The following is a 15,111-nucleotide window of genomic DNA, read 5'->3' as shown; positions in this document are numbered from 1 at the left end:
TTCAGTATATAGTCCAACCAGGGGCTTTGTCCTGGCCTAGATAGTTAGTATTTAGTAGAGGCTTCGTAGATGGTATTTGAAGTGTTGTGTTATCATATTTTGTAGACACAATTTGTATTATAAATTCCCTTGAATTTTGTCATATCTTTCGGCATTTGATTTATCAATGGATTATGTTCATGATAAAATGTTATGGGGTCTCTCAGGTCTTCGTGGCTGGGGATGCCCGTCGTAGCTAGGGCCTGGCTCAGGTCATGACAATAACACTAAGAGAAGTATGTGACCCATACTTTGAATGTACTGAGTATGTGAGATATATACTACACTAGGTAAGCTAAGAATGCTGAAAATAACATGAAGAGTTGAACATTAAAAAACATGTAGACTGATGCAATAATTAGGTAATAATACTGAATCAAATAACTGAATATAAGGTTATTTAGAGTTTGAGATTGAACTGTATAAGCTTTTATGAACCGATCGCATTTGAGCTAACAATGACTCAAATGGAAACCCCAGTTGGATAAGTGTTTAGTACCTTGCCATAGGTAATACACTACCTGATGTGTCCGCTAAGTTGATGTTTAAAGTACTATAATATGAACTTACGGTGGCAAAATAGTTCTGGAACTTACGTTATCTGAGCTCGTGTCATATTGGTACTAAGTAATACTCCAAACTGAAAGTCAACTGATAAAGTAAAATGCTCAATAATATTGATATTTTGAAATTGGAAAGCACATGTTTTATATGAAAGAATAATAAAATATGAAGACCGAAAGAATAATTATTCAACAGACAATGCATGATATCGTAGGTCAACGAGTATTCATGAAGACCGAAGAATAATATTAGGGAACTAAGATATCAAGGAATTTACAACATCCATCATCTCTATGTTTTGCAGAACAATTCGATTTAATTGGAAGCTCAAATAAGATGAACCCTATCCCTATCTTGGTTTAAGACCCCACAAAATTCTAAGCTCAATTCAGTCCATTAATGCTAGAAAAAGGGGTGTCAGAATTAGAAATTTTAGTTAAGTGTTTGCACTTAGAACTTATTTAGCCTTCATAAGTTGGCGATCCTATTTTATGATCCTTACGATCTTAAAATATCGATTTCTAGGTTGGTTCCAGTCAGTCGATGCAAACTCGATGCATCGCACCTTCCATCGCATTGACTCTATCGACCTACATCGGTCTGTGCGTCGCTGGGCACATTTTTTTAGTAATTAAAAAGCCGCATCGTCAGGGGTAATTAAGTCATTTTCCCACCTTATTCAGCCAAAAAAACATGAAATTAAGTAATTCCTAGGGCAAAATTCATTCATTCATCACAAATTACTCTCAAGAACAAACCCTAGGGCTATTGATTTCAAACTAAAGAATCAAGAACTCACCATCAACCTTCATTAATTAAAGTACCAAGGTATGTGAAGTGTTCATCCAAGGGTTTCCTTTCACCCTTGGAGTTCAAGAAACTATTTTCAACTACAAGTTAATTGATTTCATATATTTCATATTGGATTTGAATGTAATCTTGATAATGATGTCAAATGGGTTTTCAATTCCATGAATTATCACAGGTTTCATGAAAACTAGTTAGAGTGGATTGAATTATGTAAACTTCATGTTGAACTCTTGAATTGCAAGTTGAATGTAGTATCCATGATAGTATTACATGTTTATTGATATGTGGAATGCCCATGCTCCCCAAGTGTTTGTCAAAATGGTTATGTGAATTACCTAGTGCATGTATTATGTGATTTCATTCATGCACAAACCCATGTATATCAAGTGTCTGACAAAAATGTCTAAATTAATGCATTATTGGTAAGAAAGTATTATTATGCTATTAAAGTCATGCAACTTTTTTTTTCATGTTATCGAGTCCTGGGGGTATTCTATACCTGAAAAATGTAGCTGTTTACCTAGAGCTATAGTAGTTACAGAACAGTCTCAGTAGTGTCACGAATAGTAGTACTCAATAATCATTCCTAGTTTTAGTTAAGTATACAGTTCAGACCTTAAGTAAACCTTTCCAATTAACAGAGCTTAGTAGTATTCCATCAGTCAATGGAACCTTCAGTTAGACATCATAATCAGTAATAGTTTAGTTAAGCCTAGTGTAATCTAGAAATTATTTCAGTGTCTATTCAGTTGGGAGTGAACTACATAGCCAGCATAGGATATGAAAAGTCACCCATCAGTTTAGGCTTGACTTTCTCGTAGGAATCACCCTTCAGTTCAGGCTTGACACCCTTAGTGCTTTAGGACAATACAGTACATCAGTGAAGTGGATCCACACAGCCAGAGTCATGGATCCACACAGCCAGAGTCAGTACCCATGGCACGGTATTAACACCCTTCCAACTGGGTTACAGGTTGGACCCCAATCTATTCGGAGAGGGGTATGCCAATTAGATAACTACCTCCTATAGTTTTAGTTTCAATTTTAGCCTCAATACAAAACTCAGTTTAGTTCTACAGATTCAGGACTGTCAGACACAGTCACTCAGCTCAGTATATAACTCAGTACCGTTCTACAAAATTAGGACTGTCAGAAACAATCATTCAGGTATCAGTAATATAGTATCAGAAAACTCAGGTATGAGTTAATTAGTATTCAGGAATCAGTATCCAGTTTTATCATGACCTCAGTTACAATTTATGTATTAATGCATGTAGTCTCATTCAGTTATGTTCATGTTACCTAGCCAATTATTATTCATGCATATGAACCCATGCATATCAGCCTACCTCACTTAGCATACCAGTACATTCAAAGAACTGACACATACTTTTCTCTTACACTATGATGCCTTATATCATAGGTTCAGACGCATGGGCTCTTGACCGTATTTAGCGGTCCAGCCTATCAACAACAGACTTAGGGGTAAGTCCTCTTAGTTCGAGGACAAAGTTATTATTTATTTTATTACTACTTCAGTTGTCGGGGTTAGTTGGGGGCTTGTCCTATCAACTACATATTTAGATAGGTAGAGGCTTTCATACTAGATTATTTCAGACAGATATTTAGTTTTTAGTATTCATTTATCAGTATTCAGTATTTGTTTTCAGTTGTGAACTTTATAGCGACTTCAACCTAATTTCTGCATTTATTTTAATATTATTATTATTAGTGTATGATTATTTAGTTCTCATAGCAAATATAAGTCATGGATTAGTTTGTTGTTCTTCGGGGTCGTAAGTACTGTGTGGCGTCCGAGGTGCAGACTTGGGGAGTTACACTTAGGGGAAGAAGTTTCCCTTTTTCTCTGTGTTAAAATTATGTGTCGAATGTTTTTCTGAGTAATAAGGGCTTAGGATAATATTAACCTTAATAATCTGCCATAAAATAATTTACTCTATGTAGTTTTTATGCTAAAAGAGTGAGAAAAGAGTGATGCGCCCTTTTAATTTGTTAATTTTAAAAGTTCTAAAGTGAGTCATATAGACCATCCCACGATCGTAGGGTCCACCTACAATTGTGGGTGGTGCTTGTAGTTTGAAGGCGGAAATTGAGGTTCTCTTAACATATAAGACCCTGTATTATTCATAGCTAAATTTTCAGCTTCTAGTTGTATCCATAAGAAGCTTAAAGCCTGAAAATTTCCGTAAGTGTTGAGGAATTTGTTTCAAAGTACAATTTCATTCGAGAAAGAAAAAGAAAGTGTGGAGTGAGAGAAGTGAGATAAATAGATAAGAGAGAAGTGTGAAATATCAGATAAGTGGGGAGTTGAAGGATACATATCAGGTTAAAGGGTTAAACAGTCCTTTTATTAAATATTTATTCAAATTATTTAATGAATGAGAGATTGTCCAACAACGCATTTTTTAAGTTCGGATTGATGAGAAATTCGATCAAAATGGTCAATTTACAAGGGTTTATGTAAGTTTTGCGGGGTAATAGGTCTCTTACAAAGATAAAATGTCTTTTTGTAAATTTCAAACAAGGTCAGAGACTTTGTCTTTTCTCTTATTGAAAGTTAATTTTACAAAGGTAATAATAATAATTGTAATAATAATGTGATATAGCTAGAATTGTTATCTTTATTATACTAAAAATTCGAAGGGCTTTAACGAATTATTTTTCTGCTTTTGAGAATAGATTACACACTAGAAAAAATAGCTTATCAATCATTTTTCTAATATTTCATTTGAAAGTCTATTAAAATTTTGTTATTTAACTTTTCATTATTTGAATTATACGTACCTTATTTAATAATTTAAAATCAATTAATTATTTTTTCAATTTTGCTTGCTACACATTGAGTTGTAAGGATCTTCTCTAACTTTAATTAGAGTTCTAAATAAGCATATGGCATTACCTTACATTTGTGAATCTATTCTGTATTTTATGTAATTTCACATAACCTTGAAAAATCATTATACAAGTGTGCAAAAATATTCGATATTTTTAATCCTTATATAGATTACAAAATTACAATTTTCAAAGATACTTCCGAAGAATATATTCTTCAAATTTACACATACTATATAGTACTATTTATAAAAGCAAAAGCACTAATGCGACATCTATGTAAATTTATTTTTCATTTACTGTATAATTTATTTAAGTCTAATTTAGAATAATACATAGTCCAGTTGTGTCAAAGATAAATATGAAAAGTAAAGGATGATAACTTAAATTCTTCATAAATATTTTTTGTACATTTGATATTTTCATAACAAGAAGTAAAACATATGATAAAACTATCCCTGATGTTAGGCTATACTTTCTACAACATGTTTTTAAACATGAACAAGTATTACTTATGGGCATTCCATCGAAGTTGCGATATCAATTTCGGTATTGACATAGAATCGGGCACTTAGCTCACTCTCATTCGACCATGGAGGATGGCATCAGCACAGTTGAAAGAATTAAAAAAGCTATTGTGGGATATGTTGAGTAAGGGATTCGTCAAACTTATTGTTTTCCCTAGGGGTGCTTCTATATATCTTTTCTGTGAAGAAGAAGGATGATACTTTGTGGACTCGTATAGTTTATGGACAGTTGAACATGGTGACTATAAAAAATAAGTATCCTATATCACGAATTGATGATTTATTATATAAGCTTCAGGATGCTTCATTTTTATTGAAAATTGATTTGAGATCGGGCTACCATCATTTGAAGATCAAGGCTTCAGATATTCCTATGATGGATTTCAGACAGTTAATGGACAATACAAGTTCCTTGTCATGTCATTTGGGTTTAGTAATACTCCGAAAATGTCCATGGAGTTGATGACTTATATTGGTTCTTCAAGCCTATTGATTGGATACATTTTTCATTATATTCATTGGTGATATTTTAATATACTCTAGAACTGGAGAGGAGCAAGAGCAACATTTGAGGATTGTACTATAGACTTTGAAAGAATAGCAATTGTACGCAAAATTCTCTCTAACCTGATATATTTCAAGTTACCGTTAGTTTGCCGTAATAGGCAACTTAGCTTTGATCCGATGGTGAGTTTTGTTGACATATTGTCAACCTTCCCATCCACTAGATCGAGAACAATGTTTTTAGAGCACCATTTTCACTGAATTTTTGAGATACGAAAATAATGATAACCCAAAAGTTAAGGTCATGGCACCTACCACGATTAAATGTTTATAGGTATGGAAAAAAGTTGCAATAGAAAAGAAAATCGAAATAGGAAAGAGATAAAATAAATAAAAGACTTCTAGAACAAAGTCAAACCATAATGCTCATTAAACTGATATATTCGAAAGATACAGGACGATAACTTAAATTCTTCATAGATATTTTTTAGTACATTTTAATTTTTCATAAAACAAATAAAACGTATGATCAAACTATCCCTGACGTTGGGCTATACATTCCACAACAAGTTATTGAACATGAACAACTAATACATTTCCGGAATTCCATCGAACTTGCGATATCAATTTCAGTATTAAATCAAAATCTAAGAAAGTGGAAATGTCCATATTTAGAAAGTTGAAAGTAGGTGTATATTAGCAAAGGACTAAGTAGCAAGACAACAGTAGAATAATGGTCCACAAGACAACAAGTTATTTATTCTCAATCTTATCAAATTAAATAGACCTTCCTTTCCTAACTAATCGACATGCAGGCATATCTCGTTGAATCAGTCTTTTTTGCCACATCGCATATAAGGGGAATCGAACCACCTCTGCTGCTGCGACCTGGAGTCAGGCTCTTAGCTCATTTTCATTTGACCATAGAGGATGGAATCAACAAAATTGAGGGAATTAAAGAAGATATTGCATGATAAGTTGAGTAAGAGATTCATCAAACGTAGTGTTTTCCTTAGGGGTGCTCCTATATATCTTTTTTTGTGAAAAAGAAGGACGACACTTTATCGTTAGTTGAACAAGGTCACTATCAAGAATAAGTATCATATACCATGTAGTGATGATTTATTCATTAAACTTCATGATGCTTCAGTTTTATTGAAAATCGACTTGAGATCGTACCGGATTTGAACAAAGTTGGTATCATTGGAAAGATAATTCAATTTCCCACATGATAAAAGTCAAAATTAGGAAAACTTCATCTGATTTAAACACTACTCACTTTCATAGTCATTCCTTAATTTTATAGAGATACAATTTAGACTTAAGGAAAGTTTGGGGTATTACAATATCTCCCCCTTGGGAACATTCATCCTTGAATGACACTATCTAAGCTAAGGATACATAGAATACTAAGAAAGCACAGCTGAATGAATTTCTAAACTAGCTCAACCTCATTCTAAAATTTTGAGTACTTCTGAGAAAGCATAAACTCTTGGAGAAGACAAATATATGGCTAAATACACGGGATTAGAAAGGAACTTGAATTAAGAAAGAGTAATACCTTTTGCTAAATCTGAGTCTGCGGGGAAGAGATGAGGGTACTACGCTCGCATGTCTGCTTTGGCTTCCTAAGTAACACCCTCCAAAGACTGGTTCTGCCAGAGAATTTTGACCAAAGAAACCTCTTTGTTCCTTAGTCTACTGATCTAATGGTCTTTAATGTCGACTGGAATCTTTCGTTAGAAAAATTGATCTGAATAACGGAGCTCTCCAAAGGATCTATATCAACGAAATCACCAATGCTCTTCTTAAGAATGGAGACGTGAAAGATAGGATAAACAACTAATAAATATGCAGGAAAATCAACTTCATAAGCTACTCTCCCAACACGACTCATAACTCTATAAAGGCCAACATAACGGGGACTAAGCTTCTCCATTTTGCCAAACATTTTCACCCCTTTCATGGGTGAAAGATTTAGATACACAAAGTCGCCCACCTCAAACTCTAGATCTCTTCTCCTCACATCGGCATATGACTTTTGACAACTCTGGGATATCTTCAACCTTTCTCTAATCAACTTAAATTAGTCCAAGGCCTCAAACACTACATCAGGCCCAATCACAACAGCTTCACCCACTTCAAACCAACCTATGGTTGATCTATATCTTCTACTATGCAAAGCCTCAAATGGTGCTATCTGCATACTAGAGTGATAACTATTGTTATACGCAAACTCAATTAGTGTCAAATGCTCATCCCAACTATCCTTAAAATCAAGAGCACATGCCCTCAACATATCTTCTAGAGTCTGGATGGTCCTCTCAGCCAGACCATCTATCTATGGGTGAAAGGCAAAACTACGATGCAATTGGGTACCAAGACCCTTATGAAAAGCTCTCCAAAATTGGGAAGTAAACTGAGTACCCCTATCCGAGATAATAGGCAACGAAACTCCATGCAATCTAACTAACTCCTAGATATACAACCTAGCATAATCCTCTATTGTATAAGATGTATGCGCTGGCAAGAAATATGCTGACTTAGTCAACCTATCCACATCAACCCAAATAGAATCATGATGACGACGTAAAAAATGTAAACCAGTCATGAAATCCATATTCACCTCTTCCCACTTCCAAGTAGGGATACCAAACTCTTGCAGTTTACCACTAGTTCTTTGGTGCTCTACGTTAACCTGTTGGCAAGTTACACACTTCGCCACAAACTATGCTATATACTTCTTCATAACACTCCACCAATAAATTTCCTGCAAGTCGCGGTACATCTTAGTGGCACCGGGATGAATAGAATACCGCGCACCATACACCTCAGCCATAATTCTTTGCCTCAACTAACCAACATACAAAACACGCAATCTATTCTTACATCTAGACACACATGTCTCCCATGGGAGGAAACCTCTACCTTTTGGTCCTTAACTGACTACTTTAGCTTGACCAAACTAGCATCCATGTCTTGCTTCTTCTTCACTTTTGAAACTAAAGAAGATTCAGAACCACTATGAATAGAAACATTCCCATCAACTGAATAGAGAAACCTAAAATCCAGTCTAGCCAAATGATTCACTTCCTAAGATAACTCTTTATTATCTTTCTCCACATGAGCAACACTGCCCACTGATAATCTACAAAGGTCATCTGCCACTATCTTAGCCTTGCCTAAAAGATATAACACTCTCATATCATAATATTTTAGCAAGTCTAACCATCTTCTCTGATGAAGATTCAACACCCACCGAGAATATACAAACTACAAGCTTTTGTGGTTTGTAAACACATATATATGAACACTATACAGATAGTGTCTCCAGATTTTCAAAGAAAAAACCACAATAGCTAATTCATGATCATGGGTTGGGTAATTCTTTTCATGTAGCTTCAACTGTCTAGAGGCATTGTCTATAACCTTATCTCTTTGCATCAACACACAACCCAAACCAACTCTAGAGATATTATAATACACCACCAAACCATCCATACCATTAGGCAATGTCAACACGGGGGCTGAAGTGAGTCGATTCTTTAACTCCTGAAATCTATTCTCGGAAGAATCTAACCACAGGAGCTTAACTTTATTTTGTGTTAGTCTTGACATAAGAGACACAATACATGAGAAAACTTCAACAAAACAATGGTAATAGCCAGCTAGACCTGAGAAACTTCTAATATCTAATAGAGAGATAGGTCTAGGCCAATTTCTTTCATATTCTATCATTTGGGGATCAATTCTAATGCCTTTGACTGAAATAATATGATTGAGAAAAGCTACTGACCTTAGGCAAAATTCAAACTAGCTAAATTTAGCGAACAACTGATGATCTCTAAGAGTTTGTAAGACAATTCTAAGATGATCTACCTAGTTATAATTTAGCGAACAACTGATGATCTCTAAGAGTTTGTAAGACAATTCTAAGATGATCTACCTAGTTATTCTCAGTACGGGAGTACACAAGGAAATCATCTATTAACACTATGAGAAACATATCAAGACACTATTTGAACACTTGATTCATGAGGTACATGAAAGCTATAGAATCATTGGTTAGCCCAAAAGACATAACTAGAAATTCGAAGTGACCATAGCGGGTTCGGAAGGCTGTCTTTGGAATATCACATTCCCTTACTTTAAGATGATGAAAGATGGATCTAAGGTCTATCTTGGAGAAATAACTTAAACCTTGCAATTGATAAAATAGGTCATCAGTTCGAGGAAGTGGGAACTTATTCTTGATAGTGACCTTAGTAAGTTGACGATAGTCAATACACTTACGCAAAGTACCATCTTTCTTTTACACGAACAGGATGGGTGCGCCACAAGAAGAAACACTGGGCCTTATGAAACCTTTGTCGAGAAGATCTTTGATTTTATTTTTCAACTCCTTAAGCTCTGCAGGTGCCATACGGTATGGAGGAATAAAAATAGGTTATGTATTGGGAAGAAGGTCAATCTCAAATTCTATCTCTCTCTCAGGATGTACCACTGGGAGGTCTTTTGGAAAGGCATTAGGAAACTCATTAACTCTACTGACTGATTGAATGGTCGAAATCTCAGACTTAGTATCCTTAACCTGAACTAGATGAAAGATGCAACCTTTGGATATTAGCTTTCTGGCTTTAAGATAGGATATAAAATGACTCTTGGGAGATACCAGACTACTCAAAAAATGGCTCATTGGGAAACTAAAAATTAACCATATGGGTATGATAGTCTATAGATACAGAAAAAGAGTGAAGCCAATCCATACCCAAAATAATATTAAAATCGAGCATATCTAACTCTATGAAATCAGCACATATGACTCTATGAAGTACAGTGATGGGACACTTCTTATACACTTTCTTAGCAACAAATGACTCACCTTTTGAAGTAGAAATCAAGAAAGGCTTGGGACGCTTTGTGGGACTCATTTCAAAATTCATAGTATCTAATGGGGTCACATAAAAGAAACTGGACCCAGGGTCCAATAGCACATAAACATCAAAGTGAATACACAGAGCATACCATAACAACAACGATAGAATCCTCATGTTCTTGTTGGGATGGTAAGGCATAGAATCTATTTTGGCATTGAATGCCAACTGTATTGGATAAAGCGACTAGAGGAGGGGCTGGACGGTCTAAAGGAGCTAGTGTACTGGTAATCTGACTCTGAGGTCGAACATCTCTGCTTTCCTTCCTAGCATATGGGCACTCTCTAAGTCTATGGACTATTTTTCTATAACCAAAACAACCCCTCTGATCGGTTAATCACTCATCGAGATGGTCCCTACCACACTTAGTACATGAAGAATAATGAGGTCAGTTACTTACACTGTTTTGGGACTTGGACATAGAAGGCCTATTCCCATGGTCTTGCCTATTTTTGGGTATGGGAGAACTAGCTGATAAAGGCACTGTCATAGATGAACAATCCTAAAACTGGGGTCAGTTCCCTCTATCGGATCTAGTTTGGCTATTCTCAAACTGCTCTGATCTAGACCTCTTATTTCCCCTTACTTTAATTCTCTCCATTATCTTATCTGCCTTAATCTATTGAGCTGCATTATCAGCCTAGATAGATCCATATCCCTATTGAGCATAGTAGTCCTACACTCTTTTAGCACCAAACTAGACACACTGGCCATGAACTTACTGATACTAGATCGGGTGTTAGCTACCAAGTCAAGAGCATACTTGGCTAACTAGTTAAACTTGAGGCAGTACTCAATAACATTCATAGAGCCTTACCTCAGGTCCATGAACTCCTCTATCTTCACTTCCCTCATCTCAAGTGGGAAGAACTTATCCAAGAATACATCCTAGAACACTTGCCAAGTCAAAGAAGCAACATTCCCCCCACTACTCTTTCTCCACGCCAAAACCTAGTCATAATCAATGTCTTTTAAATGATAAGAGGCTAGTTCCACACTCTCATCCTCAGTCACATACATAAGCCGGGTGATCTTCTTTACCTCATCATGAAACAATTATGGGTCCTATCCTGCCTTCGATCCATAGAACTCTGGTGGATTCATTCTTATAAAATCTGACATCTTGGATGCACATCACCTCATTGATGAGGTAGAACGATAGTCTAAACATTAGTAGTGACTGCCTGGGCTAACTCCTGAAAAGCTGCCCGAAACTCAGCGTGAGACACATTCTCATTCATGGTATCAATAGGCTGAGGTTGTTGGTTGTCATTCCTACGGGAATTATCTATTTAGGGAGGTATTTTTTGTCATAAAAGAGCATGAATTAATAGCAGAGAGAGACAACTATAAGCATGACAGATTGTGAATGAAAGAGGTGACCCTTTTTTCCCTAAAATGTCTTGTAGCCTTTTGTTCATAGAAGTGGTGTGCTACACACCAATAATTAAGACTCTACGTAACGCGGCTTGTCAGACTCCCTAGGACTTCTTAAACCTTAGACTATGATACCAAGTTTGTAACGCCCCAAAATCTCATCCCAAGAAGTCACACGGTGCTTAAGGCTGCGAGTAGCCCTAAGCTAACCCTTTGATCCTATTACTACTTCTAACACTTACTTTAAGATGGATAAAGCAAAAAAATTGCACTTTCATAACATATCTAAACTAAAATAACAAAAGAATACTGTCTGAATAGCAGCATACTGAAAAGTCTATAACAACACTGATAGTCTAATCTAACAAAGTCTCTACTACTCAAGAACTAGAGAGCCATTAGGACAGATCTCCAACCGACTCATACTTAACAAAAAAGAAATAAGCCGACTATTATGAAGACTGAAATCATGGAAAACAGGTCCTCAAACCATGAGGACTAACAAACTATGGAGGTATAGATCAAGGTACTCGGAGATCACTGACGCTGCTGAGACTGAGCACCTGAACCTACATTATGAGATAATGTAGCACACAGACATATATGTGGAACATTACTTTGAGGATGTACTAAGTATATGGTGGTTTATGCAATACTTAAAATATTAATATCTTCAATATTCACAGAAATCATGTATGCTAATATAACTGACTCACATAGCTCGAATAATATCAAAATTCATGTCTCATAAATTATGAATAATGGGATGCATAGTATAAATCTCATCTCAAGGAACATACTTTACTTTAGAAACTGATTACTTACTCTTATTAATAAGTAACTTCTCACGGATTTGGATGAAATTGGTATCGTTGGAAAAGCTAATTGAATTTTCCACACGATAAAAGTCAAAATTAGAAAAAATCTATCTGATTTAAACAATACTCACTTTGGAAGTCATTCCTTAATGTTATAGAGATATAATTTAGACTTAAGGAAAGTTTGGGGTATTACACCTTATTAAGTGCTACCATCTTAATGTCACCAAGCTTTGTGTTATTTGTCACCACATTCTTCAAGTAATAACGGAAATTAGGCATTCCCTATAAAAAATCTAACAAAAGAAGTTTAATGCGCAGTTTTATAAGGTGTTAAACAACTTCCTAAAGAATACATCCTCTTTAGCATTTTTAAGCCAATGAGGGAATGGTGTGGTGGTGTCTATAGTATATGCTTAGTTGTCAATGGTTTTGTGTACACAAAATTTCATAAACTTGTAGCTTCTTTGCTTGACACATACTTCTCTTCTACTTGTGGTGGGTTCAAATCAACATGTACCTCTTAATTTTTTTTAGAGGTTTATAAATTAGATCTATGCCACTCCTAAATGTGATCACCATTACATGCAACATTTAAATTTTTTGTATTACTAGGTGAACCCTATTGAGCTTTTGTGTATTATGCCTAAGCCAACTGGCCTTACTGTGTCTCCTTATTATTCTGAGTATGGTTCTAATTTTTTAAATTCACTTTCATTTGTTATTGGTTGACTAGAATATTTATCATAGTCTCTTATATATTACTGACCTGAATGTTATTCTAAATTGCTTGCTACTACTGATTAAATGAATGAGATTGATCCTTGTTATTTCCCCATGCATAATTAGGATAACTCTTCCAATTGTGGTTGTAAGAATTACCATAATTCTTATTCCCCTTTTATGTAATGCCGACAAAATTTACTAACTCTTGATTTGCTCCATGTAAGTATGAAGAGTGACCAGTACCTCCACAAATTACACTACAAGTTTGAGCAAGCTGAATTTCATTAACTTGGGATGAGGTTGATTCACACTCAACTTACTAAATTGTATCATTATTTGATTATAAAAGGAGGACAACTATGAATCCAATGCTATAATACTATCCACCTCGATCATACCTATAGTCTTCTCCATTGGACTTTTAAATACATCACCCTGTAATTTGGGATTACCTTGTGCAATTTGGAATAGGAGAGTATATAATTCATCGTAAGTTTCTCCAAAGCATGACCACTTACAGCAAAATCTAGCATAATTTTCTTATGGTCAATACCTTCAACAAAAGTATGAGTTAATTCTTTCTTGGCCTGCTGGTGATGTAGAAAATTATTGAAAATAAACTTAAATTTGTAACATGTATGATACAAATATTCATCTTACTTTTGTTTGAAACATAGGTTCTCATTTCTCAACCATTCAGTTTTGTGATATGAAAGAATTGGACAAGGAACTTCTTTTACAGGTCAACCTAAATAGTGATCAAGTTTTAAGGTTTTGCCTTGTACCATTTTTTCACATCACGCAAGTGTGACAAGGGGGAAATAGTAAGTCTTACATAATTTGTAGAGACTCCAGTTGGAATGAAAGTGTCACTAATCTCCAAGAAGTTTTATAGAAGAACCTGTGTATCCTCATGTGACAGGCGGATGAACTGCCACCTATTGTGCAACAGTTGCACCATGTTTTCATAAGATCAAATATACCCATATTATTTGGTCTCCAAATGAAAGTGGTAACATTAATTAGGAGTGGGATTTCTACTTTACGCACCATCCTCTAGGATGGTTAATCATCATCCATGATGTAAAGAATGGCTTCACTCTTTTAAACTTGCAGGAAGGGATAGAGAAATGTTTCTTCGCTCCTCAATTGGTGCAAGTGTAACTTAGGTTCGAGATATGGTTCAACCAAATTTCTTTCCGTCACCAACTTACTTGAGACTAAGACTTATACCTACAATTTCAATAGCTAAAACCAAGTAATTAGCACGAACAAAATAAAATAGTAAAACTAAAAATCTAAAAGCTTTCCTATTTCCAGTTCCCCAACAATGGTGCCAAAAGCTTTTTGCATTATACTACACACGAATGGTATGCGGTCATGCAAGAAATATAGTGGCCCTCTAGAGCCAATAATAACAAGATTAAATAAGTGGGATTTGTAACCAATTAAGAGTTTGAGTTTTAATGTTCATGAATGAAATACCAAAATAATAATAATATAAACTTCAAATTGTAAACTCTATTTGGGGGTTCTAGTATTTAGGCATTTACTTCAAATTCATGCATACCTATTGTTTCTAGCCCGCAATGGTGTTTTGTCGTTATTATTGATTTATGAGATTGATAATATATACTAAGGATGGTTGCCCTCCAAAACAACTGGGGTTTTAACCCTTAGAGCATTTCATGGATTTCTACTTTCTGGACAAGCTACGACAAGGGAAAATGACTCGTACACTAGGTTCGAGTGGTATGGGTTGGTCATATACTGACCAGTTATTGATAGTGGATTGAATTTAGTTTCTTCAATAGATAGGGCTTAGTTAATATGAGTCGTATTGGTGGATACAGGTTTTTGGGTTTGGTTCTCTCCTTCACTTAATCTTAGACTTGGAAACTTAATTTGGATCTGACTACGAGTGGCTCACCATGAGCTGTAAGCCCCGGTACGAGTCAT

This window comes from Capsicum annuum, chromosome 9 (genome assembly GCF_002878395.1).
Source record: "Capsicum annuum cultivar UCD-10X-F1 chromosome 9, UCD10Xv1.1, whole genome shotgun sequence".
NCBI lineage: Eukaryota > Viridiplantae > Streptophyta > Magnoliopsida > Solanales > Solanaceae > Capsicum > Capsicum annuum.
The sequence above is the reverse complement of the archived record's forward strand: the minus strand, read 5'-3'. Positions refer to the sequence as shown.